At 39.5% G+C, this 17612-nt stretch overlaps 1 long non-coding RNA gene across 1 annotated transcript in view; it reads right to left on the bottom strand.

The window, feature by feature from the left end:
• Positions 1–641: 641 nt before the first annotated feature.
• The window catches only part of LOC132401772 (uncharacterized), a 39358-nt gene continuing 22387 nt past the window's right edge, over positions 642–17612 (bottom strand). Inside the window, exons 4-5 of the long non-coding RNA XR_009514702.1 lie at positions 4022–4247; positions 642–868 (exon numbers count right to left, since the gene is read on the bottom strand). This is a non-coding gene — a long non-coding RNA (uncharacterized LOC132401772). The remainder of the gene's footprint in view (positions 869–4021; positions 4248–17612) is intronic.

Here is a 17612-nt window from a genome sequence, read left to right as displayed (position 1 = left end):
TCTTACACTTTTGCTATGGACCAGAATTACTTGAGATGCATTGAATATGAATAGTACAATGACATTTGAATCATATTACCTTATATTATGGGAAGCGCGGTGAATTCATTTTTAAAATCATACCCTGCAATTTATTTGATATGTGTAGATAAGAATTCACTGCAGAGAGATAGAGACACAATTCTCAGCTGACTGAACATATCTGTTTCAGCACGGACCAAATCCAGGTGGGTGCTACCTTTAGCAGTACATGAAATATATAAAGAAAATGTCACTCCGATGAACTAAGGAAGCTGGAATAAAGATATAGTTTAGAATTAATGTAATGATGTCGTACCTTGGGTCTAATCATGTTCTATTTCATTTGCAAGTACTTAATATTGACTTTTGTATCCAAAGTGAAATATTCTATTACCTAGCACACCCTTGTGAGCAATGGAAAATAAATCAACTAATATTAAATTTAATCTGTCTAAGGATCTAACGTTCAGAAAGGTCCTGCAACATTTTATCTGCACTTGGTGTTAATTTTAGCAACAATAATATTTTGTATAACTTTATTATCACTGGTTATCACTTTATTATAACTTCATTATCACTGACATACAGTATGTCATGAAATTAGTTACTTTGCAGCAGCATTAGAATGCAATACATAAAATATACTATAAATATATATAAATTAAGCAAGCAGTGCAAAAAGAGGAAAGCTAGTGAAATAGTGTTCATTGGTTCATGAACCAGTCAGAAATCCGATGGCAGAGGGGAAGAAGCTGTTCCTAAAGTACTGAGAGAGTGTCCTCAGGCTCCTGTACCTCCTCCCTGATGGCAGCAATGAGAAGACGGCATTTCCTGGTTATCAGGGGTCCTGAAGACAATAAGCAGTCAATTGCAAGCTAGGAAATACCTTAAGATCATACAATATTTAATTGCATTTTATAGAAACTGCGAGATTTCACATTCGATCAAGAACACTGTATAACTTCCCATGTTGTTTTCATTTCTCTTTGTAATGCAAAGGCAGGCAATGTACTGAAAATTGCTTTGGAAAGATAAAATAAAACTGCAGTGAAAATTCTGTGCTGAGAAGGTTAATTATCAAGATTCACTTGTTACTGTATTTGGATCCATTAGTTGCTGAATATTATATGAAGCTGACAAGCAGTTGCCATTTACAGACCACATAGAGGCTTTTATTTTTCCATTTAGACATAATAATGCATTATGCAAATTCACTTGTCAAGAAAAGCTGTAAGCATGCATGAAATAAGCTGTCAAACATGACTGACTAATAAATGAATATTTGTTATTGCCATGCCCCTAAATTTCAATAGATATAAAAATATCCAAAAGGACAAAAATGATTACAGCAGCAATGCTACCTATTTTTTTCTAAACATCAGGCTCTAATTTAGAGTACAAAAACTCTTACCTTACTTCTTTATCAATCATGACACTTTCACATCATAATTGCAGATTTTTTTAACAAGACCATGAATTAGCCATCACTATGGCTGTGCACAATTTATGGCTGATAGCTGAAATTTTGATGAGTTCTATGTTATAGAGGGCTAATTTTATTGGTGCAGTGGTTACAGGCATTGTGGAAGACAGGGGAAGGCCAGAGTGGGAACCCATCGCTGGATCATTGTGAGTCACATTTGACTCCGGGCCAGGTTAAGCTGGTTAAAAGTGCACATATTGGAGACGGGCTACTTTTTAAACTTAACATGAACGTTAAAAAGATGTAAATCTGTGAGAGCACCATTCCCAAATGTTAGCGTAAGAAATGTACATGTGCTTGCACAAGTACATTATATAAGCAAGTTGGATTTGTTGTATTGTGAACTGTTAAAGCTATGAGTACAGAGTTGGAGGATCAGCCAAATCCTCTGACCTCTCTCATTAACGAGGCATATTTGCCCAAAGAACTGCCGCACACTGGATGGTTTTTGGTTTTTTCCCCACATCTGTCTCTGTAAACTCTAGAGACTGTTGTGTAGGAAAATCCCAGGAGATCAGCAGTTTCTGAGATACTCAAACCACCCCGTTTGGCACCAACAATCGTTCCACAGTCAAAGTCACTTAGATCACATTTCTTCCCAATTCTGATGATTGATCTGATCAACAACTGAACTTCTTGACCATGTCTGCACGCTCTTAGGTATCAAATTACTGCCACATGATTGGCTGATATTTGCATTAATGAGTACGTGTACAGAATAAAGTGGCCACTTTGTGTATGTTTCTCATGAGTAAGTCAGACCTCAGAGGAAAACATGGATACACGAAGGGAAGAGTGGGATTGAAGGCAGGGTAGTGGGACATGGGGACACACTACTGTCCAACAGCTATTATCATGTCGTGTAATTTAACCTTTAAGAGCAGGCAGACTTCATAGCATATAGGGATCATGGTGGGAAAAACAACCACCTAAATGGGCACATTCAGCCTTGGGATTTTTCAAATTAGATTTAACTGCCATGTTTGAATTTAACCCAGGAAGTATGGGCTATCTGATAGCTTTGAAGTTCTCCAGTGAATGACAGAATGCACTGGGCAGGGTCAGAGTAGCAGAGTGTAATCTAGCAACACCTATTCTGAGGCTACGTAGTTCCTCTCCTGAGTAATAGTGAGAGGCTTTCTTCAAAGTGGTTGTGTTGGTTATTTGCTTAACAAATTTGAGGAGAACTTTTGAGGGGATTAAAGTTAACATTGCCATTCAGTATCTATAGGCTTGGGCCTGCATTTAACAGTTCTCCACCAGAATGTGAATCTGTGGGTAGCTCCCATAACAATACAATGAGAGTGAAAGGAAGACTAGACTCAGTAACCGCGTTACCAGAGTTCTCTTCTAGATGAAGAGAGAATCTAGTTCCTTTAATTAACTGCACAGTTAATTGGTGGTAGGTAAAGCAGGACACTGAAAAAGAATTACAATGCACAATCAATGGTAAGAGATTAGAGCTCGCCATCTCTAATGGTGGTGTCAGAGGAAACCTTAGCAGTACTTAAAATAGTGCAGGAGGCCTAACCTGTAAAGCAATGGATTATGAGCTGGAAAATGGGATTAATGCAGACAATATTTGACTGCCACAGAATTATAAATCAGATGTCTTATCACTGACATTTGCTGAGAAATTTGTCATTTTGTGGCAGGAGTACAGGGCAAAACATAGAAAATTACTATGAAGCATTGAAAAATAAAATAAGTAGTGCAAAGAAAAAAAGGAACAGTGAGGTAGTGTTCATGTGCTGTTCATAAATCTGATAGCAAAGGAGAAGAGGTTGTTGAGTGTGTGTCTAACGGCTCCTGTACCCCTTCCCTGATGGTTGTAGTGAGAACAGGGCATGTCCCGGATGGTGAGGGTCCTTTATGAGGTGCCACCTTTTGAAAGTGGGAAGTCTTGTGCCTGTAATGGAGCTGGCTGAATCTATTACCCTCCACGGCCTTTTTCGATCCTGTGCACTGGAACCCCATACCAGGTCACAATGCAACCAGTTAGAATGCTCTCCACATCCAGCTCATTGGGTTCCTCCCATGCTCTTAGTTTCACAGAAGCAGCAGGATCAACAACAAGTTGTGAATGACCCACCTGCAGTTGTCTGAGAGAGGGGGCTTATAGCAGTGAACAGGGGAACCTATAAGGGTAAAATAAACAAGCTTGAAATGTTGGAACCATGATGGGTACGTGAAAATATAATGCAAATTTCAGATGCTTTCTTTCTAGGGTTTGTATGTACATCAGTTTTGCTACCTCTGAGACCTGCTAGAATGGGAGGGCAGTTGTATTTGCTGTTCTGTCTGGTGAAGGTGTAATAAACTGAACTCATAAACATTACAGCAGTGCAGACCAGTCCCAGCAATTCAAAAATAGTGGTTAGCTGACAGCTCTGTAATTTCCTACTTTCTATTTGTCTATCTTTTTGAATAAAGGAGTCACACTTGCTGTCTTGCAATCCACCTTTCTTGAACTTAAGACATTTTGGAAAATTAAAATCAATGCATCAACTTTCTCACCTCCCATTTCTCTTAAGGTCTCGTAAAATTGGCTCATAACAATTTCCTTTGTGATTTTAGTTCAGCAAGTTCCTCTCTCTTTTCCATTTCTGGACTTACAGGCAGTGTTGGGGTCTTACACCAAGACACTGCTGAACTGAGAGACTTCGCCGGATGAGTTCAGATCAGAATTAGGTTTATTAACTCTTTCTTATATGATGTGAACTTCGTTGTTTTGCAGAAACAGCTGTAGAATGAAAAGACATAAGATTACTATAAACTGCAGAATAAATAAAGAGTGCCATAAAATGGACCAATGAGGAGGTATTCACCAGTTCACGGACAGTTCAGAAACCTGATGACGGTAGGGACAAAGCTGTTTCTGAATCATTATGTCTTGGAGAATGGATGAACATCTCCTGTTGAATGAAACCATTTAAGAAGGCAGAGAGAAGGACTTAGTTCAATACATGAATATATCTTTCCTGACTGATATTGTGAAGCTGCTAGATTATTGTATCCTGGAAACAGAAATTACACCCTTCCTGCAGATTTCTGTCTGGTTGTGTTTGCAAATACTTGCCTACTGTCACCAGGAAAGATGACTTTGCTGCATTCCCTTCAACACCGCCCAACATGATATCCGAGGTGTAAGTGAACTCAAGGGATCCTTGGTGTATTCACATTTCAACCCATTCTCCACTAACTAGGATAGACAACACAGAACTGCACTGTACAGTCCATTCTGCCCACACTGTCATGTCGATGCTTTATCCCACTCAAAGATCAACCTAACCATCTCTCCCACATAACCCTCCATATTTCTTTCATCCATGTGCCTATCTAAGAGTCTATTAAATGTCCCTAATATTTCTGACTCTACTACCAATCCCAGCAGCACGTTTCACGCATCTACAATACATCTCTCTGTGCAAAGACCTACAGTACCTCTGACATTCCTCTACAATTTCCTCCAAACACCTTAATGCCCCCTTAGATGCTCTTTTGAAATTAATGCAATCTTCTCACCATTATGTGCCATTTTCCCAGTTCATCAGAGAGCTCAAAGTAAGTGCGTTAATGAATCACTCATATTAATTCTGCTCCATTTAGCCCACTGCAACGGAGTTCAGGTCCAGCACTGGCGAGCCCCCTGTCTCAAGTGCCATGCCAAATTAAAGTCTAACCCTACCTACCTGAGTGGATAAGGAGGAAAAAAAGAGGTCAGGCAGCATCTGCGGAAGGAAATCGACAATTGATGTTGGAGGTTGAGGATCTTAATCTGGACTGAAAGATAGACAGGTAAACCCAGTATAAAATGGTGAGGGGAAGGGGCAGAGCAAGAGTTGGCAAGTAGTAGGAGGATCCAGGTGAGGAAGGATGGTTGCCAAGCAAATGAGGGATCGTTGACTGATAATTATGTGCCATCCTTTACTGTACAGAAAAGGGGTAATAGACCTGACATTCCAGGGAAAATAACACAACACAGAATGGAAAGCATAGAATAAAGAAAAGTGTAGCAAAGGAACAAGCTCTATAGTTTGTGAGGTTCGTGCTGACAATGATGTGCTGTTCATGGTCAATATCCTTGTCTATAATCAATTCTAATGCATCTAACCATTGCAGTGGTATCTTCTTTTGCCACCTCTGCTGGCAGGGCATTTCAGGCACCCATCACTTTCCTGTGTAAAAAATTTGCATCAGATATTGGCTTTTAACTTCCAACTCTCTCATCTCTGCCTACAGGTGTTTGACATTTCAATCTTGAGAAAATGATTCTAATCATCCACTCTGTCTATGAATCTTATTAATTCATACACTTCTATCCAGTTCTCCCTCAGCTTCCGATGCTCCAGGGTAAACAATCCCAAGTTTTTAAAAAAACAACAACGGCGTTTGGGACTGGCTGGTAAAGAAAGCCATTGAAATAAAACTAGAGGAAAAGAATTTTAACAAAGATGAAGGTCTCACTCTATAAAATGAACTGGAAATCAATTGTAAACAAAGTGGGTCAGCGAAATCCTGATTGGATGAGGACTAATCAATCAGGAATGATGGATTACAGGGGTATAAATACCACCAGACTAGACATGCCCAGGCCTCATCCCTGAAGAAGATGGTAGAGCTTGCTATTGAAAAGTTGGTTATAATTGATACCTGTACCTGGCTGGAAGCCAGAGCTTATTCATAATCTCAAGTTTGTCCATCTGATGCACCATCAATAACTCTAGGAGACTGGAAGTGAACGATGGGCTTTTATTAACAACGAAAAAGGGAGCATGACCATGTTGAAGACTGAGGGAGGAGCAGTGTCCCAATCGCCTTTATACAGGGGTCTGTGGGAGGAGCCACAGGAGCAGTCAGCAGAGGGACATGTCCAGACAGGTATACATAGTTTACCACACCATCTTTCCCAATAGCTCTCTATAATCCAGTTAATATCCTGGTGAACCTCTTCTGTCAGAATGTGTGCTGGTAATATTAGAACCCAGGTGCAGAGAAAAGACAGACTCTGATGTAGCAATCGTGAGGCTGGCTTATTCATAATAATTCCAAAAAAAATCTCTGGCTCAGCCGAGCGACACTGTGAGAAGTAACAAACTGGGACCTTGTGATTAGTGGTAATCAGGCATCTGCTTAAATAATACAAGTAACACGGAAGCCCCTAGCCTATCAAAATAAACTTAAGAAGCTTAAACAGAAAGCACCAGGAGACTTGCATTACAAAGAGCGAGTGGTTTGAGAAAAACAAGGAATTCAAGATGATTAAACAACTCTCATTAAACAACAATTAACCAGTACATGTTCTCTAAAAACCTTGGAGCCCAATGGAATCTGGTGACCCACATAGGCCTGAAGAGCTTATTACACTTTCCACGTTCTCTCTATAATGTGGCCACCAGAACTGCACACAATAGTCCAAATGTGGCCTAACCGAAGTTCCAACCAGCTGTAAAATAACTTCCATACTTTCATACACAATGCCACAAACAATGAATTCAAGCGTGTTGTGCACCTTCTTTGCTACCCAGTCCAGCTGTGTTGCCAGTTTCAGGGAGCTATGGACTTGCATCCAAAGATCCTAGTGTATATCAATGATCCAGGGCCCGGTTCTTTACCATAGACTTACCACTTACTTTTGACCACCCAGAATGCCACATTTCAGAACCAGACCCAGAATCTAAATCAGAATCAGGATTATTATCGCTGCTTTGAGACAACAATATACTACCAAGAAATACAGATCTATAAATTACCATAATAAATAAAATGCGCAAAAGAAGAAATAAGGTGGGGTTCATGAGCACAGGGACCATTCAGAAATCTGCCAGCAGAGGGGAAGAAGCTGCTGTAAGTCATGAAGTCTTCAGGCTCCTGTACCTCCTCCCTGATGGGAGCAATGAGAAGACTGCCTGTCCGGGATGGTGATGGATGACAACTAGCGGAATCGCTTCATGAGGATGCCCTCGATGCTGGGAGGATTGTGCTCGTGATGGAGCAGGATGAGCCTATAACCCTGTGTAGGATATAGAATACAGGAACATCCTACAGTGGTGTGCCAAACCAATTAAATTACTAATCAAAATGACTTCCACAAGTAACCTCTTCTGCCTACGTGATGTTCATATCCTTCCATTTCCCTCATACTCTGTGCCTCTCTAAATATCACTTAAAAATCCCTAATATTTCTGCTTCTACCGCCACCCCAGAGAATATGTCCCAGGCACTCACCACTCTCTGTGTAAAAAAAAAATCTTGCCCCTCCTATCTCCTTTGCAATTACTCCAAATCACTCTGTAGTCCCTTTCAATCCTGTGCATTGGAGCTTCCACACCAGGCCGTGATTCATCCAATCAAAACGCTCCCCACTATTCATCTACAGAAATTTGTAAGAGTAATTGGCAGCATACTAAATCTCCTCAAACAACTAATTAAGTAGAGCCAATCATGCATCTCCTTCTTGATTGCATCAATGTGTTGAGACTAAACTCCATCTACTCTTTCTCTGCAAAAGTTTTCAACTGATCTAAATCCCTGCTTTCCCCTTTGTCAACCTACCTCACTATCCATAACTCCTACAATTTTTATGTCATTTGCAAAATTAGTAATCAGACCATCTACAATTTTGTCCAGATCATTTATATATAATTTTATTTATGTATAAATTATCTGGACATCTGTGACCAATGGTGTCCCACAGAAATCAGATTACTCAAATGTTCTATGAAAAGCCAATTTTGAATTTAATCCGCCAAGTGCTAATGAATCCCATTTGGCTTCTGGATCAGCCTACCATGAGGAACATGGTCAAAATCTTTACTAGAGATTATGTAGCCAACATCCAAATGCCCTGCTCTTATCATCTTCATAACTTTAAGAACTCAGTCATGTTCATAACACATGATCTTCCCTGCGATAAAACCACATTGACTATCATTAATACATCCATGCTTTTCTAAATGTGAGCAAATCCTATCACTAAGAATTTTTAATCCCTGAGAATCTTTTAATTTAATTACAAATGAAAGTCTGGAATTCATTGAAATTAGTGTAAACAAGAAAAGGAATCGGAAAAGATGACAACCAAATACTGTCAAATTCTCAGTACCTCTTAGATACCACCTAGGGTCTTCAATGCAGTGAGTGAGATAATCATAGAGAGTCAATTCAGGGATCTTTCTACACTGGACAATTGCAAATGTAACTTTTCACTTCAATCAAGCAGAAATACACAGAAATGGTGGGGAAGTTGTTGAATCTGTTATTAAGAACAACATGGTTGTGGTTTTAATGAAATCTAAAATGATTTGGGAATGCAAACATGGCTTTACAAACAGCAGATTATGTCTGAAAAACCTAATTTCAATGTTTGAGGAAAATTAGTTGAAGTATGTACCCATTGGATGCAGTTTATAGGGTGTAGGAGTATGCATCCGTTTGCCATCTGTATTGTACTCTGCATTTATTATGTTAATTATTGTAGTCAGTCATGTGGGCCAGGGTGTGGTAGAATGGAAAAGTTTTATTATGTGCTCATGCTTTTTCTGATCATTCTGGTTCATTTAGAATTAGTGTGTAGGTTGGGGTGATATCTTTTTGTTGACTGTTTAATTTTGTGTAATTGTTTGCATTTAACTTTGCTTGATTTCATTAGTTTCAGTTTGGATAGATTTGTCACTTCAAGATTGTAGTCACTACTAAAGGATGGAACACATTTTTTTGACTTTGAACATTCTTATTATTGGATTCTATGGAAGATGCATCAGCCAGGATTAACCCCCTCCCCACCACCCATGCCTAGTGACTAAGCGGTGTTGATTTGTTCGAGTAGATGCTACATAGGGATTTACAAAAGCTTTCAATCAGGCATCACACAAGAGATAGTGGGCTTCTATTTAAACACATGCTATTGAGGGCAAATTATAGATCTAATTAGGAAATAAACTAGGAGATTAGTTGAGGGATGGAAAACATAGAGTAAGGACAGTACAGATCTAACACAATGATGAGTCATTGCTCTAAGTTTGGAAATGACATTGATTGGTGGCAGAGTTAGTACAGACATACCATGAAATTACTAAGAGACGTCTGCAGCTTGAGTGGCAGGTAGATTTTTACAAAATCCAAGTTCATTCATTTGGGAGAATTAAAAGATAATCTGGGTGTCAGAAATCTAGTCAGTTCAAAAATTTACTTGACAGTATAAATAATTAAAAAAACAATAAATATAATGTTAGCATTTGTAATAAGAAGGCCAGATTGAAAATGGGTGAGTATTTTGGCAGCATCTATAGGGAGAAACGTTTCGGGCCGAGACATAGATGCTGCCTGGCCTGCTGCATTCCACCAGCATTTTGCGTGTGTTGCCTGAATTTCCAGCATCTGCAGATTTCCTCATGTTTGAGTATTTTGGAGCAGCTATACAAAATCTTAGCAGTACTAAACTGCATTATTGTGATTCAGTACTGGAGCATGTCACCACAAATTCAGGGTTTCAAATATTACGTTATGACAGGAAATTATGTAAGGTAGTTCTACTTTCTGTTACAGGGTCATTTGACTCTGTTTTTCGGGATTTTGAAAGGAATTCCCTCTTGCATCACATTCCCATTGCACCCAGCCATATTAACAAACTGGTAACAAGAGTCCTTAGCTTAGTATGGTGGCTTAAAATTAGGAGAGTATTGAATCATTAAACTGAATTTAAATCCCTCATCTGCCATGGTGGACCTTGAACTAATGTCCCAGGATTGTTAACAATGAAATATTTGTCACTCAGTAGTTCACACTTTAAACTCATGAGTGAACAAATTATTATACATTCAGCTATTTCCAATGTTGCATGTTAGTTTTTCCACGAAATCCCTGTACTGATGCAATAGGGTAAAACAAAATTTCTATAGCCTGCTTAATATTTCCATTTACTTGGTTCAACAAAGTAAAGAAAATGCTCTGACCTACTCCTCCATCATTTAGTTGTCTGCTAGTTTATATTAGCTTTATTTGTCACATGTACTGAACATCAAAACATCCAGTGAAAAGGGTCAATGGTCAACACAGTCCAAGGATTATGTTGGGGCAGCCCACAGTCAGTCTTCCGGTGTCAACATAGAAAACCCGTAATTCAGTAACCCTAAGCTGAATGTCTTTGGAACGTGGGAGAGCATCAGAACACTCGGAGGAAACCCACGCAGCCACAGGAAACATACAAACTCCTTAGAGACAGCAGCATGAATTGACTCCTCAATTGTGACAGTAAGGCACAACTCTTCCTGCTACACCGCTTGCCACTCTACTAGTAGAGTATCCAGGGCAGGTCTAGCAGGAGTATTGACACATGCTTGTATATATATAATATATGCACAGGGTTTAAGTTTTCCTCCAAAAGTATTCAGATTTCAGCAACTATGTTCAAAGGTTCATTTTATTCTCAAAGTATGCAAGTACAAAACTCTATTTATTTTCTCCAGATAGTCATGGGAGACAATCCAGCAGGACCATGGGATTTGATGAAAGAAAATACCTCAGCTCCCCCCAGCATGAAAAAGAAAAGAAACAAAACTTGCAAATGCCAAAATCCCTCACCCCCTCTGCAACGGTAAAAACACAGTGGCAATAGCATAAAAACCCTCACCACTCTCCTGCAGAAAAGAATGACAGTAACAATACCTGACTGGAAAAAAAAACGGACAATAACAATCCCTGACCCCCTCACTCACAGAAAGGAACAGCAACAGTAGCATCAACACCCCAACCCCTCCTCTCATACACAAAAAAATTAACAGCTCACCCACCTACCAACTGGTCACAAGAAAGAAAACACCGGAAAACCGAAGGCAACCAATATAGAGCACAATAATCGCATACTGCAAATCACAGAATAATTGAAAACATATACCCTAGCTTCCCACTGTTCTACCACCTGACTTAGTAGCAACGGATTCCAAAAAATGGAGCAAGTGCATACAAAATGGGTGAATTTAAAATGGGGGCAGTCTAACATTTACCCAGCACTTCTGAAGCTTTCTAATAGTAAATTGGTCTCCTTTTTACTAGCATTTGCAGACTTTTATAAACTGCAACTTTACAGTCTGTCCCATGTTCCATTGAATGTAATTATGGTTACTTGACGTAAGAGACAAGGCATAGGAGCAGAATTAGGCCCTTTGGCCCATCAAATCTGCTCCACTATTCCATCATGTCTGATTGATTATCCCTCTCAATGATATTCTTCTTATTTTACTGGTAAATTTTATTCAACAAAGGCAATTGCCATGAACAGAAAGTAGCGATCTGTCTGGGGAAACCTCACACTGTTAGGTTACAATATTGTCAGTGAGCAGGATTTGCCTTGCTCTTAGTTCCTCTGATTTCACAAATGAACTTGCATATTTCCTCCAGAAGAACATGACTACAGCCATGTTAAAGACACAATATTGAACATACTCAGAATTTTCACCTATTCCTAACATTTTTTTTATATTATGCTGCCTGAAACCAATCTACTACACGCATCTGTGATTCCATAAACCACAACCAAATTACCTGCTTTGATCTCCTCAATAGATACAGATGAAGCATATATGGATTTTGTTCCCTATCTTTTGGGCATGAAATATGAAAAGGAGAAATGTGTATAGTGATGACCAACTAATACCTCTTTTAATCAATTTTATCCTGTGATACTTTTCCGGTACCCAAACATTTTAATTCCGATTCCTATTTCCATTGCGACATGTTGATCCATGGCCTCCTCTTGCACCAGGATGAGGTGGCCTTCAGGGTGGAGGAGCAATACCTTATATTCCATCTGAGTAGCCTCCAACCTGGTGGCATGAATGTGGAGTTCTCCTTTTGGTAAAAAAAATATCGCACCCCTTCCCCTCTTCTTTGATTCTTCTCTCTGGGCTTTTACCTCTTCTCACCTGCCTTTCACTTCCCTCTGGGTCTCCTTTCTCCTGAGGTCCACTTTCCTCTCCTATCAGGCTCCATCTTCTCCAGCCATTTAACTTACCCACCCACCTGGCTTCACCTAGCACCTTCCGACTAGCTTATTTCCCAACACCCACCTTTTTATTCTGGCATCTTCCCCCTTCCACTTCATCCTGTCGACTGTTTGTCCATTTCCACTGATGCTGCCTGACCTGCTGAGTTCTTCCAGCACCTTGTGCGTGTTGCTTTGGATTTCCAGCATCTACAGAATCTCTTTATTATCTTGTGATTATTAGCCATCAACTCACAACACCCTGTGGAAGTATCTGATTTAACATTCCTGATACAATGGAGTTTGCCAAGAACTTAGTCCTGCAGTTTTACAATTTTTATTCACATTTAAATATAAACTTAAATGTTCATCACATGGATCCTGCTCTTCCATATGTGGATTCAGTAACCTGTTTACTTTATAAATGCCAATAGATTTTGAAAGAGGATCATGTTTATGAGGAGGCTTGATGAATAATATCAATGCATGATCCATTTCAAACACAATTCAACCATTGCTCTGTCACATAAACCTTATGTGACACAAATTCTGCAAAAGGTATCACTTTACTCCTCATCTAACAATTCCAATTCCCCCCTCCCGATTTTCAGAGGGGAGAAAGATGGCATAGGTAGAGCTGGAACACTTTGACTAAGGTAGCAGCAAGTTGTGGTTGCTTTGCCGCTGACCTGTGAAAATGACTGAACTTATTTGACTTTGAGATGCAGCATGGTAACCGGCCCTGCGGGCTCGGTGAGCGCACACCACCCAATTGCACCCATGAGACCAATTAGCCTACTAACCTTCTGGAGGGAACCGGAGATCTGGAGGAAACCCATGCAGTTACGGGGAGAACGTACAAACCCCTTACAGACAGCAGCAGGAGCTGAGCCCTTGTCGCTGGTGCTGTAGCGGCATTGTGCTAACCGCCGTGCTACCAAGCAGGGTGATCCCATACCAACCTGTTAGAAAATAACAAGCTAATAACTGCTGGGGAATACTATGTAATGCTAAACGTAAAAGAAGTAGCAGGGCTTTGCATGTGCAGAGCAGGACACACTTACCCATGAAGTATCTGAGGTGAATAAAATCAGTGACCTCAGCCACGCTCCCAGCTGTTAAGCCAATCAGACATTCCTACTTGTCTTTGATGACTACATTAAAAATTCAGAACATCAACAGAAATTAAAATACTTCCACAAGAAGATTAAACAATTTATTCCAAATACCTATCTTGCCCCTTCACAGCCATGAGACCATGGGAGGTAGGAGCAGATTTAGGACATTTGGCCTATCGAGTCTGCTCTAACTTAATCATGGCTGATTTATTATCCCCCACAACCCCTTTCTTCTGCCTTCTTCCCATAATTTCTAATACCCTTACTAATCAAAAAGCTATCAACCTCTGTTTACAATATACTCAATGACTTGGCCTCACAATCGTCTGTGGCAAGGAATTCAATGGATTCACCACCTTCTGGCTAAAGAAATTCCTCCTCATTTCTGTTTTAAAGGGACTCCTCTCTATTCTGACGCTGTGCCCCCTGGTCCGAAACATCCCCACTATAGGAAACATCCTCTACAAATCTACTCTACCTTGGCCTTCAGTATTCAAAAGGTTTCAATGAGATCCCCCTCATTCTTCTAAACTCCAGTGAGTACAGGCCCAGAGCCATCAAAATCTCCTCGTACATTAACCCCTTCATTCTCAGGATTATTCTTGTGAACCTCCTCTGGACTCTATGATGCCTGCACATCCCTTTTTAGATAAAGGCCCAAAATTGCTGCAATACCCCAAGTGTGGTCTGATCAATACCCTGTAAAGCCTCAGCATTACATCCTTATTTTAATATCCTAGTCCCCTTGAAATGAATGCTAACATTAATTTACCTTTCTTACCATCGACTCAACCTGCAACTCCCTCCTTAGCAACGAATGGTGACACTAATAGTACAGGTTTTCTGGTTGAAGTGCTGGGGAATTATAAAGTTCTGCACTACTCCATTGTACTTCAGCTGGAGTATAGTCACAAAGTTGCTGGCAAAGTGTCAGAAAAAATTTGCATTTGCACGGGGAACCTGAACCTGGCTGTGCTTATATGGAGAACACAGAGAAATGCTTGCTTCTGGTAAGTTCAAAATTAAAATACTTGTGTTTTCGATGACCCTAAATCTACATGGCACTTGATGGAGCATAAACCTAAAATGACAACATAGTTTGTCATGGGGGACTTCAACTTCCCTAACTAGGAAATCTGATAATCTAATTAATAAATATGTTTATTTGTACACAGAGTGGTGGGTGCATTAGGGACATCATTCCAGTGTTTGTGTTAGAGTCAGATGCACTAGGAACACAAACAAAAGAAAATTTGCAGATGCTGGAAATCCAAGGCAACATGCACAAAATGCTTTAGAACTCGTCAGGTCAGGCAGCATCCATGGAAAGGACATTTCGGGCTGAGATCCTTCACCAAGACTGGAAAAAAAAGATGAGAAGCCAGAGTAAGAACTTCTCATCTTATTTCCCGGTCCTTTGAAGGGTCTCATCCTGAAACATCGACTGTTTATTCCTTTCCGTTGATGCTGGCTGACCTGCTGTGTCAGATACATTAGGGGCATTTAAGGAAGCTCTGATGAAAGAAAAATGGAAGGCTATGGAGGTTTAGATTGATCTTAGAGTGGGATAAATGTTTGGCAGAAATTCATGGGCTGAAGGGCCTGTACTACTCTATGTTCTATTCCAATGTTTCTTTCAGGATTTGGCTTATTTAAGATAAACATATATATTATTAAAAGCATTGCATATGTAGTAACAGACCTTACTCTAGGGTGATGTATTGCCTGGGGTAAGGTAAAAAGGTTTCATAAAACACCCAAAGTAATAGGAAGAGCTTTGACAAGTGAAGTCTGTCATCTTTCTTCACAATGAGAACAGTGCAGTTTGCTTGTGATTATAGACTCCTATTGATTTCCAATTTTCACCAGACATGCTCAAGTCCCCATGGGGTTGCTGTGCTGTTGCATTTGTATCAGTCCCGTGGTGCAAATCAATATAGCAATATAATGGCAAAGCACAAATGCACTTCCATTTCTCTGCTCAGTCCTGGATTCAATGCAATATCCTGTCAAAGGTTTCTTTTTTTTTGCAGGAATTCTCAGACACGGTGGCTCAAATATACTGTCAGCTAAACCATGCTGTGTAATCCTCTCAGTTAACATCTGTACATAAATGTAATTGAGGTGTGTTGGATAAGTCTAGACAGTGTTGCTGCCCTGGGACTTACATCAGATTTGCATGTATGTTAAAAATGATTTAAAGCAATGAAGAAGATTAAAAATAGGAATAGCACATTCTTTTTATGATTGTGCCATTTTTTCTGATAATGGGCTTATTTGATTAGAAGCCCTGAGATGGTTAGAATCATAAGGAGGTAGAGTTAGTTGTTACTGTAATTTTCTTTCTTGGTTCCTTGGCTGGTTTATATTAAGCAGCTTTTCTGGAGGCTTTACAGAGGCAGAGAGTGCCAATAATTTCTACTTCACAGGCATTGCTGTACATATGGAACATTGGCATTTGTTTCCATAGCTACAAAGCCAGGAGGCAGAGATTTTCCAACTCAGTAGAAAGGACATTTTTATTGTCAGATTTTCTTTGGGTCTGGTCGCTAATGGAAAAGGTCCACAATGTAGTTAAAAATATCATTTCCAAGGGGTAACTTCTGTTTTGCGTATGTGAATGATCAATGGTTTAAAAAAAACCCTCTCAGATGCGGAACGTTCAGCATGAGGGCCAAGCATTCGTACTGACACCGTCCAGATGCTGATCATTCTGACTCAGTTGTAATACTGGGAATGTGTTGGCATGGAGACAATAAATTGCTGCAACATCTGAAAGAGGAGCCAGCAAATTACAGTCAGTAGGAAAGACTGAATTCTAATGTTTCTAGTTTATATTGAAATCATGCATTATCATAGCAAAGTACAATCATTTGCCCTTTTAACTCTTTTATTTCTGTAACAGGATTAGTCATGTAATTTTCTTTATAGTTTAACACAAAAACCATTAGAAATACATTAATATTGATGAACTTTAAGAATTAATGTCACCCAGAGATATAGACACGGTACACCCAGGAATCTATTTGGTTTAATATTACCTTAAACATTTTCAAACAGCATCTGAGGAATCTTGGATTGTAGATCACTTTTGGAAAAAAAAATCATGTGATAGGTCAAGGGTTATATAAGATGAATAAATGTATTGATAAATGGAAGTGAAAACCGAGACTGTTTTACATTTGATTAAAGAGGGTAATGGGCTGTAGCCCAAAATGAGAAAGTGACATATCATCACCATCCATTTACAAAAAGTACTTGAAAATCCACAGACCTGTTTCTGCACAGAAGCAAAATGACCATTTCCCTTCCTGTGTATGAACTGCCCACATATTAGGGGCTTCCTTAACTCAGTTATTCATGCAGTGTTCAATTATGAATCAGGAATAAGTTAAAATGACCAAAGAAAATCTGCACTGTAAAGCAATTCTAATGTTCAGTGATAGGTCCCTGGTTAAAATGTGTGGTCTGCAAATTCATCGCTGACTTCATTGGCCCCTGAAAATGGAGGTGCACATGCAAAATGTGTAAGATTGCAGAAACAAGGATAATCCTAATTTAGCTTCTAGCCTCATCATCATTACATCAGCTCACTATTCAAGGGCCTTCAAGTTTTTCCCAGCATTGAAGCTAATTAAAATGGATGGGTTAGTCCAAAAAGGGTGGGTGAATTTGAGAGGGGAAGGAGGGCTAAAAAGAAAATTCACTTCATCAATAAAATAAAACAAGGAGCACTCTTCCTCCTTCTGTAGCAACGTTAAGATAAATTAAAAGTTTAGTAGCAAACATCTTCTCTGGTCTATAGATCTGTCCCTTTAAGGACTGTTATGGTGCCTGAAAAAAAAGTCAGAGCTTGCAGCAATATTAGCTCTGACGATTAATAACCAATTTTGGAAAAGAGTGCAGAACGCAGTCAGCTCTAAATATTTCTGACATTATGTACAGTCAGTTAATTGTTGAGGACAAGATAGTCATGGGATTTTTTTTTTTAAACAAACGGTAGTCTGAA

Source organism: Hypanus sabinus, chromosome 11 (assembly GCF_030144855.1).
Source record: "Hypanus sabinus isolate sHypSab1 chromosome 11, sHypSab1.hap1, whole genome shotgun sequence".
NCBI classification, from domain to species: Eukaryota; Metazoa; Chordata; class Chondrichthyes; order Myliobatiformes; family Dasyatidae; genus Hypanus; species Hypanus sabinus.
This window is presented reverse-complemented; position numbering and strand designations above follow the sequence as displayed.